Source organism: Pecten maximus, chromosome 2, assembly GCF_902652985.1.
Source record: "Pecten maximus chromosome 2, xPecMax1.1, whole genome shotgun sequence".
NCBI lineage: Eukaryota > Metazoa > Mollusca > Bivalvia > Pectinida > Pectinidae > Pecten > Pecten maximus.
In genome coordinates this window covers 46,753,217-46,776,251 of record NC_047016.1, presented here as the reverse complement: position 1 = coordinate 46,776,251, position 23,035 = coordinate 46,753,217, and the positions used below count along the sequence as shown (strand labels likewise).

The 23,035-nt window shown below is 37.3% G+C and overlaps 1 protein-coding gene across 2 annotated transcripts in view; it reads right to left on the bottom strand.

Annotated features, from left to right (window-relative positions):
- The window catches only part of LOC117322291 (beta-1,3-galactosyltransferase 1-like), a 32,006-nt gene extending 14,973 nt beyond the window's left edge, over positions 1-17,033 (bottom strand). Inside the window, exon 1 of one of the 2 annotated variants that reach the window (XM_033877110.1) lies at positions 16,864-17,033. The gene's annotated coding sequence lies outside the window, so the exon portion shown is untranslated. Of the gene's footprint in view, positions 1-1,732; positions 2,161-16,863 lie in introns of those variants that run through there. The other variant, XM_033877109.1, reaches the window with a different exon arrangement.
- Between the last annotated feature and the right edge of the window lie 6,002 nt (positions 17,034-23,035).

Sequence of the window (23,035 nt, the reverse complement as noted above, 5' to 3'; positions counted from 1 at the left end):
GATTCCCGCGAGGTTTAATTTATAAGTCAAGTATGTAGCATAAATGTACCAGTACTGAAAAATATATATCGGCGTGATGCGTGATTTTTCATATGAATTTTAAAATGGTCGACAGGCTGCCGAAAGTGAACAGGTTATGTTGAGATATGTCTTGTGAATTTAAAGTAGCATTTTATTTTCACGTCAACCGTGTAAGTCGCTTAACATCAAATTCATAAAGTAGAATTTCTTGTCTATGAACAAATCTTACCAAAATGCTGGGAAGGGTAAACTTTTAATGTAAAATGTATTATTATGTACACAAGAAATGCCGTGTTACCATGAATTTGACCCGTGATGTAAGGACTCTAAATACTTGTATCTCTGAATACTTGTATCTCTAAATACATGTATCTCTGAATACGTGTATCACTGAATACATGTAACTCTGAATACTTGTATCTCTAAATACATGTATCTCTGAATACGTGTATCACTGAATACATGTATCTCTGAATACTTGTATCTCTAAATACATGTATCTCTGAATACGTGTATCACTGAATACCTGTATCTCTGAATACTTGTATCTCTGAATACGTGTATCTCTGAATACGTGTATCTCTGAATACTTGTATCTCTAAATACATGTATATCTGAATAGGTGTATCACTGAATACCTGTATCTCTGAATACTTGTATCTCTGAATACTTGTATCTCTGAATACGTATCTCTGAATACTTGTATCTCTAAATGCATGTATCTCTGAATACATACACCTCTGAATACGTGTATCACTGAATACTTTATATCTAAATACATGTATCTCTGAATCATGTATCTCTCAATACATGTATCTCTGAATACTTGTATCTCAAATACGTGTATCTCTGAATACTTGTATCTCTGAATACATGTTACTCTAAATACTTGTACCTCTAAATACAGAGGCTCCATCAGTTAAAATGAAAAATGGTAACCAATGTATAAACATTTAAAAAAAAATAATCATAAAAAAATTTGAGATTCTCACAGATACCCTAAGTAAGATACCCTAATCCCTATCAAAGTTTGTTGCTAGGCAACTGGCGCACAAACGTCTAAGCGTTCCAGATTAGTCATATTGGGTGTTCAGTTTACCGACAGATACAGAGAAATTGAAAGAAACTTAAAATGCTTGACAAATATTTATATATATATTGTGCAAATATCAAATGTTGGGACTATTGTGCAAATTTTGAATGTTTGGTAGATATTAAATGTTAAAATACGATAAAATTAATAAATACATATCAAATGTTGTTTACAGGTTTATATATTTCGTGAAAGAGGTTAGTATTTTCTTGATTACATGATTTTAAACACCTCAGTATCATTATCAATTACACATTTTCGCAATTTTGTACATTCCATCTTGTCTGGTCAATGATAAAGTTAGATTTAAATTTCACATCAAGAGTAACAATTACAGACCTTCGTCTCGGTAATTATATTCTTCAGGTTAATAAAACTACAAATCCACCTCCAAAAGATATCTCACAACCCATACAAAGAAAACTATTTACAATATATTACAATATAAATGTATCATTATAGTCCATGCTAATGATTTATTTTAAGAAAAGGGTCGAAAAACAAAAATAGCAAAGTAAATTCCATTACACCACCTGAAGGAATATATAGCTGTACATAGTTTTAATTAAGACATATGATGTCAACATCTGGAATAGCAGTATATACAGATATAGTTACCTTTCTGACACAAAGTTCCTATACATCACACCAGTTGGTTTCCTTAGCGACCGGTACTAATTCCACTGATTCTTGGAATCTCGGTAACAATTTGTAATTGTCTGCTCAGTCTAACTAATGATGCCAATAACATAGTAATTCCTTGCCACTAGATGGATTCCTTTTTCATTTTTGCCATTTTTACATTTCTCCACGAAGCGATCTCCTCCACCTTTGGTGATTCTCTCACCGACTGATTTCAGCCTGAACGTCAACAAGATTTAGTTACGACGGCGGGGCGGACTCCATAAACTATGGACTGGTTCTCCTCATCGACATTAGTTTCAGGAAAAACACATATATCTATTTTTGAGTTATAAGTTGATGAAAACCCCGCCTTTCTACATTTTTAAAAATGTGTAACCCGTTATATTGGTATTGTGCAGTGGATGATTTTGACTATCATTCATAACCCGTTATATTGGTAAAGTGCAGTGGATGATTTTGACTATCATTCATAACCCGTTATATTGGTAAAGTGCAGTGGATGATTTTGACTATCATTCATAACCCGTTATATTGGTAAAGTGCAGTGGATGATTTTGACTATCATTCATAACCCGTTATATTGGTAAAGTGCAGTGGATGATTTTGACTATCATTCATGACATATTCGAATGTATTACCTTCTTGCTAGATATATCACAAACACTTATGTACTATTAATCTGAGACTGGCTCCATGTCTCTAGAATATTAAAGTTATAAATGGAATTGAGCTTTATGATTTTTGTCCCTAGGATTTGACTGATTGTAAAGACCCTAAGTTTCAAACTAGGGGGAGATAATCTTGTATAACAATTCTTAACAAAAAACCTTAGGGGCTGGTGGCCGAATATATCAATTTAATATGAAAACACATTTGTGATTTAATGTTTAATATGCATACGAGTTTTATATTCTATTTATCATAATATGAAATAGGTGCTACTAAGACGCAAATTCACGAGAAGATAATTATGAATAATAACCATGTACAATCAGACTAGCTACATGTATTCATGAGGAATCCTTCGCGTGCCCGAGGAAGTGAAAAAAAATCAATATATGCATGACACAGAAAATATAAAAAAAAGTGTATTTTGCTTTAAAAAATGTGGAAGAATTAAAAAATGAAATGTTGAAAATATATTGCCTAGTTTTATATACAATGTACAAGTGTTGGGATATATTTTTCCTCTCCTCCGGCCGTCTCTGTGCGTACGTCGCCGCTCTAGCGGATTCATTCATTGAGGGATTTTTTTTATCAAACTCCACACCACTGAGACCATTGCAAAGCACCAAAATCTTTGAGTTTCAGGGTTGTAAGGTCAAGGTCTCCATTGCTATTTTTGGAAAATCATTGTCAACGCTCTAGTGCCTTCCATTACTTGGTCTTTAGACACTTATATAGAACCATAGTATCCTGAACGCAGTTTCAAGGCTGTGAGGCCAAGGTCACCTTACTATTTTTGGAAAATCCTAGTTTCATTTTATAACAAATTCTCAGTGAATGTACCAACGTTACAATATTTTGGATTATTTCATTAAGTTACAAGCTAATTATTGATTTTTCATTTTCCAAAATTAACACCAAGGGTGTCAGCTAAATATGTCATTACAGTGTAATAGCTAGTTGAGCTTAGCTTGTTGAGGAAGGATTGACATATATATTCCTCCACCCATCGTCAATATAATACACCTATGTCCAGGGGTTCACGTATATATCTTCCACGCCTCCTCAATTGATAGATCTGTCCAGAAGTTTACAAAGATATTTCCCGATCCCTCATGAGTATACTGAATATGTCCAGGAGTTTATGAGTTTAGGGGGCGCGATAGCTGAGTAGGTTAGAGTACCGGCCACGAAACATCAGGGCAAGATCTGAGGTGCGTGCTCCGACTCTCCCTCTCGGAAAGCAGAGAAATGGGCGTTCTTTGCTGTCGTGGTTGTGTCCTCGGGCAAGACACTTTACCGTAATTGCTCTGGATGGCATGCGAACGGCCTTCTGTATGTTGTTCATTGATGTAGTTACCAACTACTACAAGGAATACCCGCTTCAAAAGGACACTGGATGTTCACGGAGCGATGAACCCAGCAAACAAACAAACAATTATGAGTGAAAGAGGTCACCTGAAGCCTTTGACCTATAACCTTGACAATGATCACATAAAATTAATCACGTGTAGAATTGTATGCCATGATGTGAATATGAACTATATGTTAAATAATATATTATACACAAGTTTTATTATTATTATTCTTAAAGTGGCCAAGTGTGATTTTGACCTTTTCTCATGACCGATGACCACGATAATCCAATCAGATATAGAACCTGTTGCTGTGATGTTATGGTATGGAAATAAAATTTTGACCACAAGTTCATGATGTATTGTGTATGCAAGCTTTTATTCTAAAAGTGGTCTAATGTGATCTTGGACCTTTACCCTTGACCGATGACCACCGAAATCGAATCAAGTGTAGACCTTGATAGTGTGAACCAAATCTATTCAGGGGTTCAGGGAGATATCGTGAACCCAATGTTATCACGAACGAACGGAAGTCTCAGACACACACGAACGCGCAGATACTGTAAAAGTGGAAATATTCGCGGCGTGGAAATTTTCGCTACTTTTGCGATCATTAAATCTCCGTGAAAGTATCCACACGCGAACATAATAACACGCGAAAATATTGACTCGCGAAGATTTCCACCAAATAAACTAAATACAATAATACCAAAGATACAAGTTCTTGGTGGTAAACCATGTCAGCATTCAAGCGTCATGGCGTACGTCATGTGTTACGTTGCCATGGTCGGTCAAGTAAAGTGTTTACTTCATACGGACATGGATGAACAGTGTGGAAAAACCCACAAAAATACTGTATCAAAGTGTTGATGAGATATCGTATGCACAAGGTTTTCATGGACGAACGGACGAAATACCAGAAGGATGCACACAGAAACAGATTATTATTTTCAAACAGAAACTTCTCTAAAGTGGCGGGGTCGGGAATAATAATGATTATGAATAAAAGCAATAACATTCTCATTAAATTATGGGTTCTTTGGGCTATTTTTATCCCCTTGAACCATGTTTTACATATACTCTCTATCAGGAAAAATATAAATTATGGGTTAATTTCACCCCTTTTACAAAACGCCCTCATTTAGGAAAAAGAAAAACTAGGGGCTAATTTAGCGCCTTTTAGATAATGCCAACAGTTAGGAGATAGACAAATTATCCGTTAATTTGTTGGCCCCTTATGTGCTATGTTTCACACGATGCCCGTGCTCAGGGTCTAGAAGACCTATGAGTGTTGGGTGCACTACGATGACTTGTCTTTCAGTTGGAACATAAACTGCTTGACTTTATCTGTCAAGCAATCTAGTAAGGCACCTGTTTAAAAACATCTAGCTGCCGCAAAATTTTAAGCCCGGTTTGAAACCTTCACCGACAGGTTGCAACTGTGTGGTGAACTTCGTGGGCTGTAATATCAAAACTACCAAGTAGTCTTTACAAAACTTCTTGAGTATGGGTGAACTACAATGTAGTAAAAAAAATACTCCAATCACCGTGATCTTAATGAGAAATACGCAGCGATTAGGCAGAACTTTGAAGATGCTTTATTTCAAGTGAAATACTCAAGTCATTGAAGTAAAATTATCTGAATCGTCCTGCATATAACTACATGTACTACACAATTCCCATGTGCCCACGTTCTTACTTTCAACCGTGGGTAAAAAATATCCCCGGATCTCCAAAGCCTGGGTATATATTGTTTTTGAGGGCACATTCATGGATATTTTATAAGCTGTTTTCTTTTCTATATTAGCCTGAATATTAGTTGTGTTGACATTCAAACATGAAACATATCTAGAATATATAAATACGTTGCGACAAATAAATGAGTCATTGTACAATAATTTAATAAAGTAAGGCTTCTAACGGTTTTTCATCTGATATCTTTAGGAAATGAAATACTGGCACAGAAAGAAGATCAAATTCCACACCAGTTAAAATTTACAGGCCTACATTAGATGGCCGCTTATCTGTGATACGTCGGGGTTACAGAAGTCAACGTAGTTTGGCAACTTCGTGAAAATAGACAAGCGCAGGAGGGAAATCGGAGGGTACGTCTGGGAGGGAGGGAGGGTGGGGGGGGGGGGGGGGGGGAGGAGTGTTTGTTTTCTCTGCCAGCTACAGAACAAATTCGACGATTCTCTGAAATTAAATAGACTTTATCTACAAAAGTGACACAAGGCAGATGGACTCCTCTTAAGAGGTGTGCTGAAAAGCAAAACATACCGTGATTATTTTATCCCTCGTCTGGTTCCTTCCCGTAACACATTTCATTGTTTACTGACCATAATGCTACAAACTTGGAGGTCAATAAGATTTTATGCTACGGTATGGCATTTGATATACAAAATGCTTCTCCCACTGTCAAAATTATTTCTCAAATCTTTTGAGTGACATTTTAATTTGGCGGATTCATGATACAGCATACTGACCGCGGGATCAAGATTTTGGCCAAGTCAAAGGGCATACATGAAAGACTAGATCGCAAAAATTAAAATACGCAGAAAAAATTAGTAGTATCATTTTAAATTAACATATGTCTTTAAATGTGTGCAAACGGCGCCAAAGGATTTTGATATTTAGTAATGGAGAGAGCAGGGGAGGGAAAGATGTGCCAAGGGGTAGTTCTCTCTGTAGAACGCGGAGAGATACGTAGTCAATAGAAGATTTGAGACCGTATCCGCCAGGATTACAGATAAGTAGGATTTTAACGGAGCTGATGAAAACCCGAAGCCAACTGGTGCCGGGAGATTTCGGGAAGATAAAACTTCAGAAGTCATGTGGATCAGTCAGCATTCACTACAAAATATCAGCTAGAATCTCCGTCTGAATCGCCGATCAAAACACGTACACTTGGTTCTAAGAACATGTATGTATCTTGTTTATGTAATTCAAGCGTCTATTCACCTTCCACTTCATTGTAACGCTTTGAACGTTCAAGATGTTTTATAATAAAAGTGTGGAAGAAAGGAAAGGTGTTTTATTTGACTGACTGATGTTCTCTATCGCGTAGGTTACTCAATAAATACTTGCTTTGTGTATTCTCCCTTTCTTCCTCTCCGAATACGAGGGAATTAAGGTATACCTACAATTAGAAACAGAGCCCCTCTCCCCCCTCCCCGCCACACAGAAACTAACAATACTTACATGTAGGTAAGATAAACATATCGGAAAACGTAGGAGATAAAATTCATACAGAAAATATGCCCCTCCCCCCACCCACTTCCGTTTTTATGATGATGTTTAACTATTAATTTATAACAGGATATCTGTAACACAATTAAACATGTAAACAACACTGTATCAACTTAGAGTATCGGAAACATCACCATTTTATAGAGTTTACAAACAGAAAATTAATATATGAAAAATATTTGAGGTTGGAAATGTTGATGTTGAGGAACCCCTCTCCTCTCTGGCCGCTGTATCATACTGCACGAATGTACGGTGACTTATGCTGAATGTTTTCGTCCTCTGCTTAGAAGATTCTAAAGTTGACACTTCAGCTGCCGTTCACCAGGAAACGAATTCGGAACCATCACATCGGATTGGGAACGGTACCGAACCTGGTCCCTCTGACGTTCACTGTGAGGGATCCGACCCGAAATTTTGTTGTGGTGATTTATCGCTCTATAACCTCCTTACGCCGTCAATCAAACTGTTTACCCTTCTCAACAGGGTGTGGACAGCTGATTGGGTCCAGTGGTCAGTCCTGGACAGCTGACCGCTTGCTGATCAGACACAGTTGTCAGTTATAGGCAGCTGATCGCGTGCTGATTAGTTGTAGATTACATCGGGCATTACGGAAAGTAAGAACCGGTGAAAATTTTAGATCGAAGAAAATGGGAACGATTAACTATATTGTATAGGGAAGAGGGACAGGTCCAAATAGAGCGTAGTTAATGACCAGCTCGCCTGTCCATCTCACCACCGTGCGATTGACAGCAGGACTAGGCTCCCCCTATCCTTCCGTTAATTAGCACTGTGTGGGAACTGTTTGTCGTAAATGTGTGAATTGGAGAGACAGAAGACAGTCCATACTACCTCATTAATTATCACTGAGAGGGAAGTGTTTATCGTAAATGTGTGAATTGGAGGGACAGTGCACGGTCTATACTACCTCATTAATTATCACTGTGAGGGAACTACTTATCGTGAATGTGTGAATTGGAGGGACAGTAGACGGTCCATACTACCTCATTAATTATCACTGAGAGAGAACTGTTTATCGTAAATGTGTGAATTGGAGAGACAGACAGTGGACGGTCCATACTACCTCATTAATTATCACTGAGAGGGAAGTGTTTATCGTAAATGTGTGAATTGGAGGGACAGTGCACGGTCTATACTACCTCATTAATTATCACTGAGAGGGAAGTGTTTATCGTAAATGTGTGAATTGGAGGGACAGTGCACGGTCCATACTACCTCATTAATTATCACTGAGAGGGAAGTGTTTATCGTAAATGTGTGAATTGGAGGGACAGTGCACGGTCTATACTACCTCATTAATTATCACTGTGAGGGAACTACTTATCGTGAATGTGTGAATTGGAGGGACAGTGCACGGTCCATACTACCTCATTAATTATCACTGAGAGAGAACTGTTTATCGTAAATGTGTGAATTGGAGAGACAGTGCACGGTCCATACTACCTCATTAATTATCACTATGTGGGAACTGTTTATCGTAAATGTGTGAATTGGAGGGACAGTGGACGGTCCATACTACCTCATTAATTATCACTGAGAGAGAACTGTTTATCGTAAATGTGTGAATTGGAGGGACAGTGCACGGTCCATACTACCTCATTAATTATCACTGAGAGGGAAGTGTTGATCGTAAATGTGTGAATTGGAGGGACAGTGCACGGTCCATACTACCTCATTAATTATCACTGAGAGGGAAGTGTTTATCGTAAATGTGTGAATTGGAGGGACAGTGCACGGTCCATACTACCTCATTAATTATCACTGAGAGGGAAGTGTTTATCGTAAATGTGTGAATTGGAGGGACAGTGGACGGTCCATACTACCTCATTAATTATCACTGAGAGGGAAGTGTTTATCGTAAATGTGTGAATTGGAGGGACAGTGGACGGTCCATACTAACCCATTAATTATCACTGAGAGGGAAGTGTTTATCGTAAATGTGTGAATTGGAGGGACAGTGCACGGTCCATACTACCTCATTAATTATCACTGAGAGGGAAGTGTTTATCGTAAATGTGTGAATTGGAGGGACAGTGCACGGTCCATACTACCTCATTAATTATCACTGAGAGGGAAGTGTTTATCGTAAATGTGTGAATTGGAGGGACGGTGGACGGTCCATACTAACCCATTAATTATCACTGTGAGGGAACTGTTTATCGTGAATGTGTGAATTGGAGAGACAGTGGACGGTCCATACTACCTCATTAATTACCACTGTGAGGGAACTGTTTATCGTGAATGTGTGAATTGGAGAGACAGTGCACGGTCCATACTACCTCATTAATTATCACTGAGAGGGAACTGTTTATCGTGAATGTGTGAATTGGAGAGACAGTGCACGGTCCATACTACCTCATTAATTATCACTGAGAGGGAACTGTTTATCGTGAATGTGTGAATTGGAGAGACAGTGCACGGTCCATACTACCTCATTAATTATCACTGAGAGGGAACTGTTTATCGTGAATGTGTGAATTGGAGGGACAGTGGACGGTCCATACTATCCAATTAATTATCACTGTGATGGAACTTTTTATCGTAAATGTGTGAAGAGTAGAGGCAAAGACGGTCCGGTTTAATCTCATTAATTATCGCTGTGGTCGTCAATGTGTAAATTAAAGCGGCAGAAAAGTACCCCCTTTATGTAAATGGAACTTGCCATCACAGTCGTTCCTTTTCACAACCCCAGCCCTGATTAGTCAATTTAATGATAGAAACAGCAGGTTTTATCTTTCTGGGAAAAACAAAAATAGACTATATATCACTGTAAACCCTTAAGTAACATCTATCACCCAGGGAGTATGTAGCAGTATTCCTACAGGTACGTACTCACATTCGGTCAGCGTGACTCTGACCTGCTACATAAAGCGCTAAGAAATGAAAGGCGCGCTTCTATAATGGAACATGGCGGCTGGAGGCTGGCCGACAAAAGCAATATACGTACTTGGACTACCGAAGTCATTCTGATTGATAAGAAACAGGCACTCGTGACTTCTTGGCAGATTCCGTACCGATATAAAACCAGTCGAAAACAAAAACACTCGGGCGTTTACGTCATATCTTTTCAAAATATATTTTAGAATATTTTAAAAATTTTAACATTAAAATAAGATTGAGCAAAATGAAATAATACATTTTATATTTGCATGAATGTAATTAAAAACCAGTTTGCAAATTAGCCGCCACACTTCATTTCTGAGACAGTTACGGGAAAATTTTAAACTTAAGCGCCGCAGAAAGCTCCCTAAAGGTGTGTTATTTCATCAGGACAATGCTCCTGTTCATACTTAAGTCAATGTCATGGCTGCCATCCACGATTGTGGCTTTAAATTGATTTCCGTATTCAAGTGATCTCGCTCCATCAGACTTTCACCTTTTTCCAAAACTGAAAACAGCTATTTCAGTCACCCACTTTCAGTCCGATGATGACGTCATACATGCAGTGGATGACTTTCTGAAGAGTCAAGAAAAGGAGTTCTATAAAAGTGGCATTGAGACACTTAAACACCGCTGGCAAAAGTGTATAAAACTGAAGGGGATTATGTTGAATAATAATACAATATGCCTGGAAAAATTCAAATCCTTCAATTTGAGGCTCACAACTTATCAATCAGTTTTCTTATAACTCACACACAGGTCACAAAACCCATATCCAGTTGATGACATCAGAGTGTATATGCTGTACTGCCTTCCTTGTTATGTGTCCGTATTCCTAAAAGCTCACATTTAGTTTCATATTATTTGAGCACTGAAACAGGCAACAATATGGCGACCCTTTTTTTTAGGCAAGTTTGATGAGCAACTAGTGTATATTGCTTGTAAAGTGTTGTGTTCAAGGACACAACGACCCTGTGTCGTCTGGGGGATCAAACGTATACCACTATGGCCTACATCGTTGTATTACATAATGCGCTTGATTTTCCTTAACTACAATGTATACGCATAAGGTATATTATGAACTACAAAATGTACATGTATTGCATGGCTAAAAAGACTATTGCACGTAACATGTGAACTATTGAACACCTATATGACGTTTTCATAATTTAGTCCTACCCATTCAAGCGTCTAAGTCACTCAGATGCCAACACTGCCAGAGCCCCGTTCGATTTGCACTCTTCTAAGAAGAGAAGCCTTCTAAGAAGATCGTATTCCGTTATATGTACATCGAGTAAACCGGGAGAATAAAACAAAAAATAAGCAAGTTTTTAAGTTTTCTCAAGGTAGCACACCACAGTAAGACAGCCTGGCCATGGGCAATTTTTTTGTTAAGCAAATAACTCCTGTATTATGATATGTATAAAAAATGAAAAAATAAATGTACACTATAATTGGTATATCCAGTATGAAGTAGTACATACAGGCTTCACATTTATTAAAACAAAAATCAATAAATTGGTTCCGGATTTTAAATATCCGGATTTTCCGAACGTGTGTTTACACAGGAAATTTAGTTTCGCCTTCAGCGCAAAATGGAAGCCCACAGAAAAGGTAAGATAGCGGAAAAACTTAATTTACAACATATGTCCAAACAAGATTAATTCTGTCTTTGGGATAGAGATATTTAATTTTAAATAGGTTTCAGAAAAAAAATTGTGTAGAGAATTGTGCCATTTTGGGTCAAATATCATAATATTTTGCAATTTTTGAGAATTTTTTAAGCTGTTACCATGGTATTCACAGCTCTAAAAATCACAGAAAATATCAGTTTACTTATCCTTCAGAGCTCTATTAAAATTGCAAATGTTGTACAGATTTCAAATATATATACTTTATTAGAGGTTATATGTAAGGTTAACTGGCAATGTTTACATATCTAAAGCATGTGCCATATTTTTCAGAATTTGGCATTTTTACTGTACACTGCTACCCAAACACGATGACACAAACATGTGCATGTATGTGTTATAAATCCTTCTCTAGTGAAACTCATCACTCGCACACTTAAAACATGGTCGCCGCCATCTTGGAAGATAAATCTTCCAGCTTCGAGACGGAAGAGGTAGAAGATCTTCCAGAAGCAGAAGAGCTTCAAATCGAGTGACCGGAAGATATATTCTAGAATGAGAAGAGTGCAAATCGAACGGGGCTCTGACGACAGTCATGGCGACTTCTAAGTCTACAGGAACGTGATTTTAAATGTGTTTAGGTGATTATGTAATAAAAAAAAGTATATCATAAATATATATTTGACCCCCGGTACTGGTAATCAACCGCTGTTCTATTGCACTCGGCATTCGCACAGACACCCTCTGTGGTGTAATGTATCCAAACACCTAGAACGTTCTGACTGGACACAAGGGTCTGATCCCCATAAGACCCAATAACCTCTGAAACAGGGGCACCTGCTTCTCGTTACCACTTGGGGATGTCGGGGGAAACGAGGCATAAAATCCCTATAAAACTGTTCCCAGCTCAGCCAGTCTAACGCTAAGTGTAACAATAGGCCATAACCGAGACAAACATCCACTCCAAACTTTATATCAGATATACGGTATTAGATTGGCTTCCAGCCCTTAAGTTTTTGTAACGAAAATGCATTACCCAGCTGAATTCTAATATATGTACAAGTTTATTATCTCTCCGAGTTTGAACGATTTCCAAGAGATCAAAACGATGAATCTGAACTCATTTTGTAAATTGAAAATACTATTATCTTCAAAGATAAATTACTACATATTTCTGCAAAGAGTTTTATTATAAAAAAAAACAAAAACAAAAAACAAAAACTGGAGTGACTGGCTGATGTGGAATGGCCATAAAGTGTTTTGTTTTTTTCTTCTGAATTCCAATACTAGATTGTCTCCCCTTGTTTGAAACTTAGGACTCGGCACTCGGAGTGAGGACTCGGGTGTTTTCTAGAGACCAACATTATAAATCTCAATTCTATTTATAGATTTTCTAGTTTTAATATTTTAGAGACAGGTAACCAGTCAAGGGCTGATACAGAGTGCCAATGGCTCATATGAGCTGATCAGAAAATTGTAAAAAGCGTAACGCATAGATCTATATCTACCGAAGAAATTATGACAATTTTGTTTTTAACATCTGTTCAGATATCATAAAATCCATGCGAACCACACAATAAAATATTTACTTTTAGACGGATTTCTACAACCAGCTGAAGCCTGCTAAATCTGTACATTATAATAATCATTTGCCAGACCGCATTGGAGCGATGCACAGGAATCCACAGCACAATTATTACCACACACTTTTCATGTGAACATAATTATGTTATGACGGCAGTTTGTTAACATGGCAAATGTAAGTTAATATTACTTAGATCCGCGGTATCGAATTCAGCAGTGTTCCCGAGACAGGTGGCTTATAGGTATGACTGTTGTGGGCGCAAACTCTACACAAGTGTTGCGAGAAAAACCGTTACAATTACTGAGATGACTCGACCTTGTTAGGGTTTCCTATAATACGATAATTAATTGTCTATTAAACAGAGGAGGTAAAAGTGTTTGCTTGCACCGGTTTCGTCTCTGACAATCTCCATCCTCGCGCATCTGGTGATAAAAAACATTTGCTATGTAAGCCGACATACCATCGACGTTACAGACACGGTTCAGCATCCGTAGCCCTAGTTTGGGATCAGAGAGGTTTGGGATCAGAGAGATTTGTCACTAGCGGACCAGGGGGGGGGGGGGGGGGGGTGTTTCTGGGGGTCAGTATCCGCCCCCCCCCCCCCTTTTGGAGGAGGAATTTTTTGTATACCTTAAAAATTGGAAAAAAATCGGCTCGCGCCTACGGCGCTCGCATTATCACTATTTTACTGGACCCCCACCCCTTTCGAAAATCCTAGGTCCGCGCCTGTTTGTCAAAGATAAAAAGAAACATATCCTATATTGTTCTGAATTTGAAATATGAGAAATCATATTCATGTTTGAAAACATTACCAGTTGTCAAGGAAACCACAACAAAGGGATTTCTCCATTGTTATTGATTAATAAGAATGTGAGTAGGCCTATGCATGTCTATAGTGAAAATCATTGTATTTGTTCTCGCGCTAAGTCTATTGTCTATACGTGAATTAAGTGGATGGCTACGAGCTCTTTTGTTTATCGTATTAAATACTTTCCGCCTTTGATGTAATCGGTATGCATCTGTGAATAATATGTGTTATCTGACAATTATGTTCTTATGAACGCCACGCCATTGTATCATCGGACATACATTTGTACATCCGGTGGTCCATCAATCTCATGCTACTGGCGCAATCGGAACCCCTTGTCATTTTCAACGTTCGCAGAAGGAGGCGAGGTGTTCCGATTGGCTACTGGCTTTGATTCAGAAATTCTATATTGTTATACTGTAGACCCGTGCTAGATTAACTTATATGCTCCTTGAATGTGTACAATAAATTTTGTCTGGCGATAGACTAACTTATTTATCTGCCCGACTGTACGCTAATCTATAGTGCGTGTGTTTGCTAACTAAACTTTGAAATGTATATATCTGGTCTTGTTTAAACACGATGTGCCAATAATGAACGTATTTACACTGATATCCTGGTTAAAACGTGTTCCGCAGTTTGTTTTCATCAACAGCATTGAAACATCGTATGCATTCGCGAGAGACGAAACATTGCACATAATCACGTAATGTTCTGTACATGTATATATTATTATCCTCTTCTAAATTCTGGTAAGATGGAAAGATCTGCGTCTTTGTCATTAATAAAAATATTACTTACTGCTAATAATTAATCCATTATAAATAAATATTATGTATAATTAATCTATCTGTACCTTTGGTCCTCCATACAGACAACATTGTTGCATTCAGCCCTTAGTGGACAAGACGAGTTTGGGCAATGGCTAGGGGAGGGACTATCAAAAAGGGCGGGCTTACAACCAAAATAGATTGGAGTTAACGCAAAAAATATCTGCACAACAACTAAAATAGCGAAGAGAAAATGAACCTAGGTTGGACAGCTTACATTGAAATTAGACAAGCTATTTCCTTATCGGTAAAATCCTTTAATCAGAAGAAGGCTTACCAAAAATGCGTACCAGTCCTGGGGAATGTTCAGAACTTCTTTTCGGTGATTAATAGAAGGTGAAATCGTTTTATTAGAACACCATAAATTAGTGTTGTTTCGATAAAATCTGCTGAAAGGCGATAACAGCTATGGAAGGTTATAAAACCTAGCTACTACCCGATATTGTGTATCTGACTGACCGTGTACATTTATGTTGTGTATTGGTTCCAGGGCGAGTCTGCTTGTGCCATTTTCGTTTAGATCGTGTTCATTTACTTTTGAATAGACAATTTTCAGCCACAAACTCTTCTCTTCTCGCCAGAAAACAACACGTTTTGGCTCTCATCCCCATTTCATACACAAACAGTCCCTACTGTAGCTACCAAACTCATAGTCTCTAACATTTTGTTTGATACCAGTGTTATAAGGCCACGCCTAGCATTGACTCCCTTCATGACCAATTGTCATTTAAATAGCTTTATCATGGTACAAAGTAACGGGGGGAAACCCGTAGTCTAAGATTCAACACTGTACTTCGGTCAAACTTGAATTGTACAAGTTGAGTTGCATTTATTATGACAATTTTTCTCTTGAGGTATATCAAATCCCTGGACAACTTTACATGACCGGGCGAATATCCACTGTGCGCCATTGTGACATTTGATTATTACGACACTTTCAACTTTTATGTATCTGTGAGCGTCTGGGTAAATAAAAAGCTAACCGAAATGGCGACGGTATGCTCGGGTATGTCACATATCATAAATTACAGTCGTGTTATCAAGAGGCACCTCACAGATAATTCAACTACCATTCAACTACTTATCTTAGGCACTGAGTCGAGACATTTATACCGGACACTCCCATCACCAGTATAGGGCCTCGGGTTAGTGATATCTTTGAAAATGATGCATTATTTATACAACTTTATAGAGTTAGTTAAAATACTCCCATATTACAAATTAGTGACGTCACAATAGGTTCTGACAGATACGTATATACCACTCTCTGGTTTTGATTAACCATCTTTTACCTCAAATATACATGTCTGTTTAGTATATTTCGTATTTGGTGGAATATGTAATAAAAACAGTAGTTTAAGAATTACTACGAAATTGCAATATTAAAATATTAAAAACTTAACAGGGAATATTTAATACGAAAACCCGAGGCCGAACATTGTCCAGAATCTGTTTGTACATATTTCATACATAGTGTTGTTCATAAACTCGATTAACTTCTTGAAGCGTCTTAATCTGGTTTCTCAGTTTTCTAGTTGTGAACTATCGACAAAATATATAAATGCTTTAACATCCCGGAAAACTTGAATACGCCAACGAATTTATAAAAAAATAATGCGTACAAAAATATTTACTAAATAAGCAAAATATCTACATAGCTAACAAAATATCTATAGAGAATATATTTACATAATTAACAAAAACACTGAACGATGAATATGATAGAAGTTATATGACACAATTAATATGATATCAATATCATATTGGTCGTGTCATATAACTTCCATCATATTTACTTTACCAACCTAAGAAAATGTTCCAGAACAAACTGAACGATAAATTATTTCTAAAACATTTTCAGAAATAAGAAATCATTCGTAATCATGATTGGTGCAGCACAAAGATTGTCAGATGACAGGGGGGAAACTATTGACGCGTTCGAATCAAATCTTTCTAGAATAAGTTGATTTGTGATTGTTCATCAACGTGAGAAAAATGGGTTGTGTACCTTAAATCACGGTAAGTTGGAAGTCAGAGTAGCTATATATAACGGAAATTCATGTAGATCATATTTAGACTTACCTCAATCCGTCCTGGAGGTCCAACACATCATACAGAATATCCTTCACATTTATAGAAAATTGGATTAAAATCCCTCAGAAAAGAAAAAAAAAATCTAGACACAGCAACACGTGGATCAGATGAAGTGTGCCATGCGCGTACAAATGTAGAGCATGCAGAGAGTATACAGCGAAATCCGATCCGCCCTGCCTGCCTACCTGATAAGTTGAGTGATAAGACCCAGGCTTATTGGCAAACTTATCTCATGGTTGGGAGTTAATGAAACTCTCTATATAATAGGCTCCAATACCCGACCAATCTAGGCAAATACCAGCGGCCACTATACAATATATTATTGGCATATCTTGGTATCATAGAATTCCCTTCCATGATGTGATGTGATTTCTGCCCGTATGTTAACATCATATATACATGATATTATATTTATGATTCAAAAATGTTAGAAGTATTAGTATTGAAGTGTCGCCTAAGTTCAACTTATATGAAATTGTGTTATTGTGAATAATAATAACCTTCGGATAAATTGTATAGCCAATTTTAAATGTGTACTCATTCAAATTAAGCAATCTAATTAAAATACATGCATGTCTTCAAGCTTGAAGCTTCGTAGCGTAGGCGCATGGAAGAGATGTATTTTTATCAGATTGTCAAACTAAGGGAACAGAGTCTTGCGGAGCGAGATTGAAAGATTTTGTCTTCGTTTACTATTTCTACCACACAAAAAAGGCGGAATTTAAATATTAGATTCGTTTAGATGGGGTTTTTTTTAGTCTAGATATCGAAGGGTCAAATTGATTAAATCAGGTTGGGAGTTCTTAAGTCTAAATACGGAAGGCAAAATGGACTTCAGATGTAAATTGGTGCAACAAGCATTAGGACGGAAGTTATTACCAACACAGTATTGTAATGGTGTATTCTATTGTTTCGCGAAGGAGGTATATGTAATAAAGGGAGGAACCAGTAAAAAAAAAATTATTAACTTGATTATTTTATGTTATTCAAGTCTTCGCTCGAGAGGACGTCAGCCATTTTCACCGTCTGCTAGTCTGCCCAGTGTCACCAGTTTAATCGTTCATTCAACTTGACGCTTTACGAGTCATAAGTATGTACATAGAAACATCAATTTTAACAACAAATATACAATATGTAAGCTAGGAGATGGACAAAACTTTGGTTTGTTTTTGTTTAACGTCCTATTAACAGCCAGGGTCATTTAAGGACGTGCCAGGTTTTGGAGGTGGAGGAAAGCCGGAGTACCCGGAGAAAAACCACCGCCTTCGGTCAGTACCTGGCAACTGCCCCACGTAGGTTTCGAACTCGCAACCCAGTAGTGGAGGGCCAGTGATAAAGTGTCGGTACACCTTAACCACTCGGCCACCACGGCCCCCAGAACAAAACAATAGCTGATGATAGGAACATAAAAACATTCATGTCAACAGTATATATACAATTTATAAGAGTAGTCAGGGGATGGACAAAGCAATAGGTATGCAGGAACATTATTTTCAACAGAAAATATACAATTTGTGAGAATGTCAGGGGATGGACCCATTCGGAATATCCTCGGGTTGGCTGTACCTTTTTTGAAAAAAAAAAACCCGAGGAGTTCCGGATGGGGATGGACCAAACAAATAGGTATAACTGAAGATAAGTACATAGAAAAATAAATAAATAAAAAAATATACCATTTGTAAGAATAGTTAGGGGATGAGCTGAACAATAGGAATAACTGGGGATAAACACATATGAATATAAAGATGCAAATATTTGTCAAGACTACATAGCTTTTTCAATACGTAAATATAGCAGTTGGATAATGTTGAATGAAGAAGGGCGGTCCCAGTCATACCTTTTAATGAGTTTTTTTTTCGAATATCAACATCTAGTTGACAAATAAGAACAAAAAAGAACTCGTTCGTCCTCTACTTGGTTTTGGTTAGAGTAACGACATTACCTATCGGCCTTTGTGATATTGCGGTAAATAAAGTTTATGCGATAAAAAACGTAATTTCGAAAAAAGCAATACCCATCAGAAATAGACTTTGTTAAGTAAAATTGCAATGTAAAGCTGTGAATTTAATGATTTTAAATAGCATTTAGATGACCTTTCAATAAATTCATTTCATGTTTGAATAAAAACATCAAACTCTGCTTAAAGCAATGTAAAATACTCTGTGATTATAAACACAATTATTTAACCAGACACTGCCAAAACCAGAAGACAATAACAAGACAATAACATTTTTTTTATTTGACAACGCCAATTACAATTTCTATAACTACAATCATCCATGTCTTCATAATCTGTCTTTAGAACAAAATCCCCTCGCTCAAGTTTGATTATCGTTATGTTCCGCGCATATTTAATGAGACTGCTGTGACCTGATTGGCTGATTATTTTCCGCATGATATCTTTTGAAAGAATTTTTTTTTTTAAGAAACTTGCTTGGTAGACTTATTACCTAACCCCTTCGCTCAAGTTTGATTATCGTTATGTTCTGTGGAACGCCAAATTAACATATATTCAATTAATTGAACCTATCTTCAAATAATTGAATAGAGGTTCAATTCAATTAGAGATAGGTTCAATTCAATTAGAGATATGTTCAATTCAATTGAAGATAGGTTCAATTTAATTAAAGATGGATTCAATTCAATTGTACCTATCTTTAAATGATTAAATTGAATTGAACCTTCAATTAAATTGAACTATCTTCAATTAAATTGAACCTATCTTCAATTAATTGAACATATCTTCAAATAATTGAAGATTGAATATATTGAATATATGTTTATTTTCCAGGCGTTCGGACTTCCATAATGTTCCGCGCATATTTAATGGGACTGCAGTGACCTGATTGGCTGATTACTTTCCGCATGATATCTTTTGAAAGAATGATCGGATTTTGATTAAACTTGCTTTGTAGACTTGTTACTAATCATGTTGATTACTTCCACAGGAACTTGATGACTGAATACAAATACATGTAATGATTCTAAATGTTATGTCATGTGTTTCATGTTGTTATGTATGTTGCCCACTTTAATTTCATGTAATACCATATTTGAATGTGCTTCCGGTCTTGACGACAATTCCTTGTTAGCAGAAATATGAATTGAGGTCTTGCCAACTGTGGACATTCGCTTAAAGGGAAATAACTCTCATAAATTGTGAATAAATTGTTGAGAAATAAGGAAGGGTTAAAGAAGTTTAAACATGATCCATAAAAACAATTGATTGGGCAAAAGACACACGTTGAGAGTCAGATACATTGTAGGCCGAACATATCCCGATAACTGGAAACCACGATACATTGTTGACGGAACATATACCGATAACTGGAAACCCAGATACATTGTTGACGGAACATACCCCGATAACTGGAAACCCAGATACTTTGTAGACCGAACATATCCCGTTAACTGGAAACCCAGATACATTGTTGACCGAACATATCCCGATAACTGGAAACCCAGATACATTGTTGACGGAACATACCCCGATAACTGGAAACCCAGATACATTGTTGACCAAACATACCCCGATAACTGGAAACTCAGATCCATTGTTGTCCGAACATATCCCGATAACTGGAAACCCAGATACATTGTTGACCGAACATATCCCGATAACTGGAAACTCAGATCCATTGTAGACAGAACATATCCCGATAACTGGAAACCCAGATACATTATAGACCGAACATATCCCGATAACTGGAAACCCAGATACATTGTTGACGGAACATACCCCGATAACTGGAAACCCAGATACATTGTTGACGGAACATACCCCGATAACTGGAAACTCAGATACATTGTTGACGGAACATACCCCGATAACTGGAAACCCAGATACATTGTTGACGGAACATATCCCGATAACTGGAAACTCAGATACATTGTTGACAGAACATATCCCGATAACTGGAAACCCAGATACATTGTTGACCGAACATATCCCGATAACTGGAAACCCAGATACATTGTTGACCGAACATACCCCGATAACTGGAAACCCAGATACATTGTTGACCGAACATATCCCGATAACTGGAAACTCAGATCCATTGTAGACAGAACATATCCCGATAACTGGAAACCCAGATACATTATAGACCGAACATATCCCGATAACTGGAAACCCAGATACATTGTTGACCGAACATACCCCGATAACTGGAAACCCAGATACATTGTAGGCCGAACATATCCCGATAACTGGAAACCCAGATACATTGTAGGCCGAACATATCCCGATAACTGGAAACCCAGATACATTGTAGACCGAACATACCCGATAACTGGAAACCCAGATACGTTGTTGACCAAACATACCCCGATAACTGGAAACTCAGATCCATTGTTGTCCGAACATATCCCGATAACTGGAACAAGAACTGAACTGAACAAGAATAAATTAGTCGTGAGAGAGTGAGTAACAACATAAATATTTGTAAACGAAGTTGGGAGAAAAGACTACAATACAATTTATAATGTTCGCTGGTTTCGTTTGCTTCCATACAAGAACACAAAGAACTATCTATAAGATTTTTCCGGTACAGATAAGATTTATGGGAACTACACTCCATTCTTCATCTAGATCTTCTTGTGACTCAGACTGAGTTTAAGTATGTCAGTCCCATAAGATATCACCATAGTTAAATATCGGTCGAATTAGAGTGTAGTACATACTTTGGTGACTTTATCTATCCAATGAGAATTTAAAGGGCCTGTTTCCAAAATGGCCCCTTCTCTGATTCAAATTTCCTGTTGGTGGTGCATTGCCCATGCCGTTGTGGTCACAAATCTATAAAGTATAAAGATTTAGGTCACTTGGTTTGTTTTTAATGGCTCCTCAAAGTTGTACCTTTCAGAAGCTGTCTAAGTGTTGATAAAATGTGCATGTTATGTAAAATATTAATAAAAATCTAATCAAATGATGGTCACCGTAAAGAATACATTCATGGTATGATTGTGACAAAAAATCATGTTTCCATCGCGCCATTTGGCTGTTTTATGGAAGAAACAATCTCAAAAATGCCATTTTCGATGATAACATTTTAGACACAAAAACTGTGTTTTTTTTTAGAGAATACACCCTTTTATGGGCGTTGGATGCAAACCAATTTTTATCCTATTAAACAGTACGTAATATGCTATTGATGAGAGGAAAAATCATCAACATGTAAGTGGTGGAACATTTTCAAATCTTGGGTTGAATTAGCCTATGGTTGAATTGCCGATTTTCGACTTTCTTTAGATAATTAACAAAAACACGAGAGTATTTGCTCGGTATGTTGAGAATATGTACACAGATATGAAAAAAAGTGAGAGAAACACTTTTTCATAAAAAAAAATCCAAGATGGCTAAGGTGAATGGAGCAGACGCGGGATGAGGTGGGACACCACAGTTTGTGTGAATAGATCAGGTGATGTCTTGCACGTTTTGGTAAGACTGATGATTTTGTTCCATTTATTGCAAAGGTAACAAGACAGAGACAGCATTTTTTGTGTGAAGATGATCCATTCAAAAGATCATGAAGGGTCAGCAACGGCAGGATATGGGACGGGGAGTCGTCTTCTTCCTCTATTTCCTGGTTCTGCTCGGGTTCAGGTTCAGGCTGATTTTTGTTCCGAAGATACTTCATGTAGCACTTCTGGCAAATAAGTGCTTGTTCCTTTGCTGACATCAATCCTTGTTGCACCAGCGTACCTAGGAGCCATTTATATTGTGGACTATTTACATTGCGTGCACTTCTGTTCTTATTGCCACTACGTTTCTTGAAGTATAGTTGACAGCCTTCTCCAACAAATTTACCCTCCATCTTGAAACAATAACGATTGGTTTATGAAGCGTCGATAAAGTAACAAAATAGCAAGCCACCGATGATTGCTGTAAACAGCTAATACTTAGTAGTTTGGTACAATTATGCGAAAATGTGTGATAAATAACGAACAACTAATTACACAAAATAACAAGACAATATAATAAATCACATTCAATACCTCCAAGAAGCGCAGAATTGATTGATTACTTAGAACAAAATAAAGTATTTCATATGGATAATCTATCTATTCGATGTGGCGTGGTCGGCAAGCACAAAGAAAGTGAGACAAGTCAGGGTCCCAACCCTGACAGAGCCACAACGCTTTGGAGATGGGACAATAA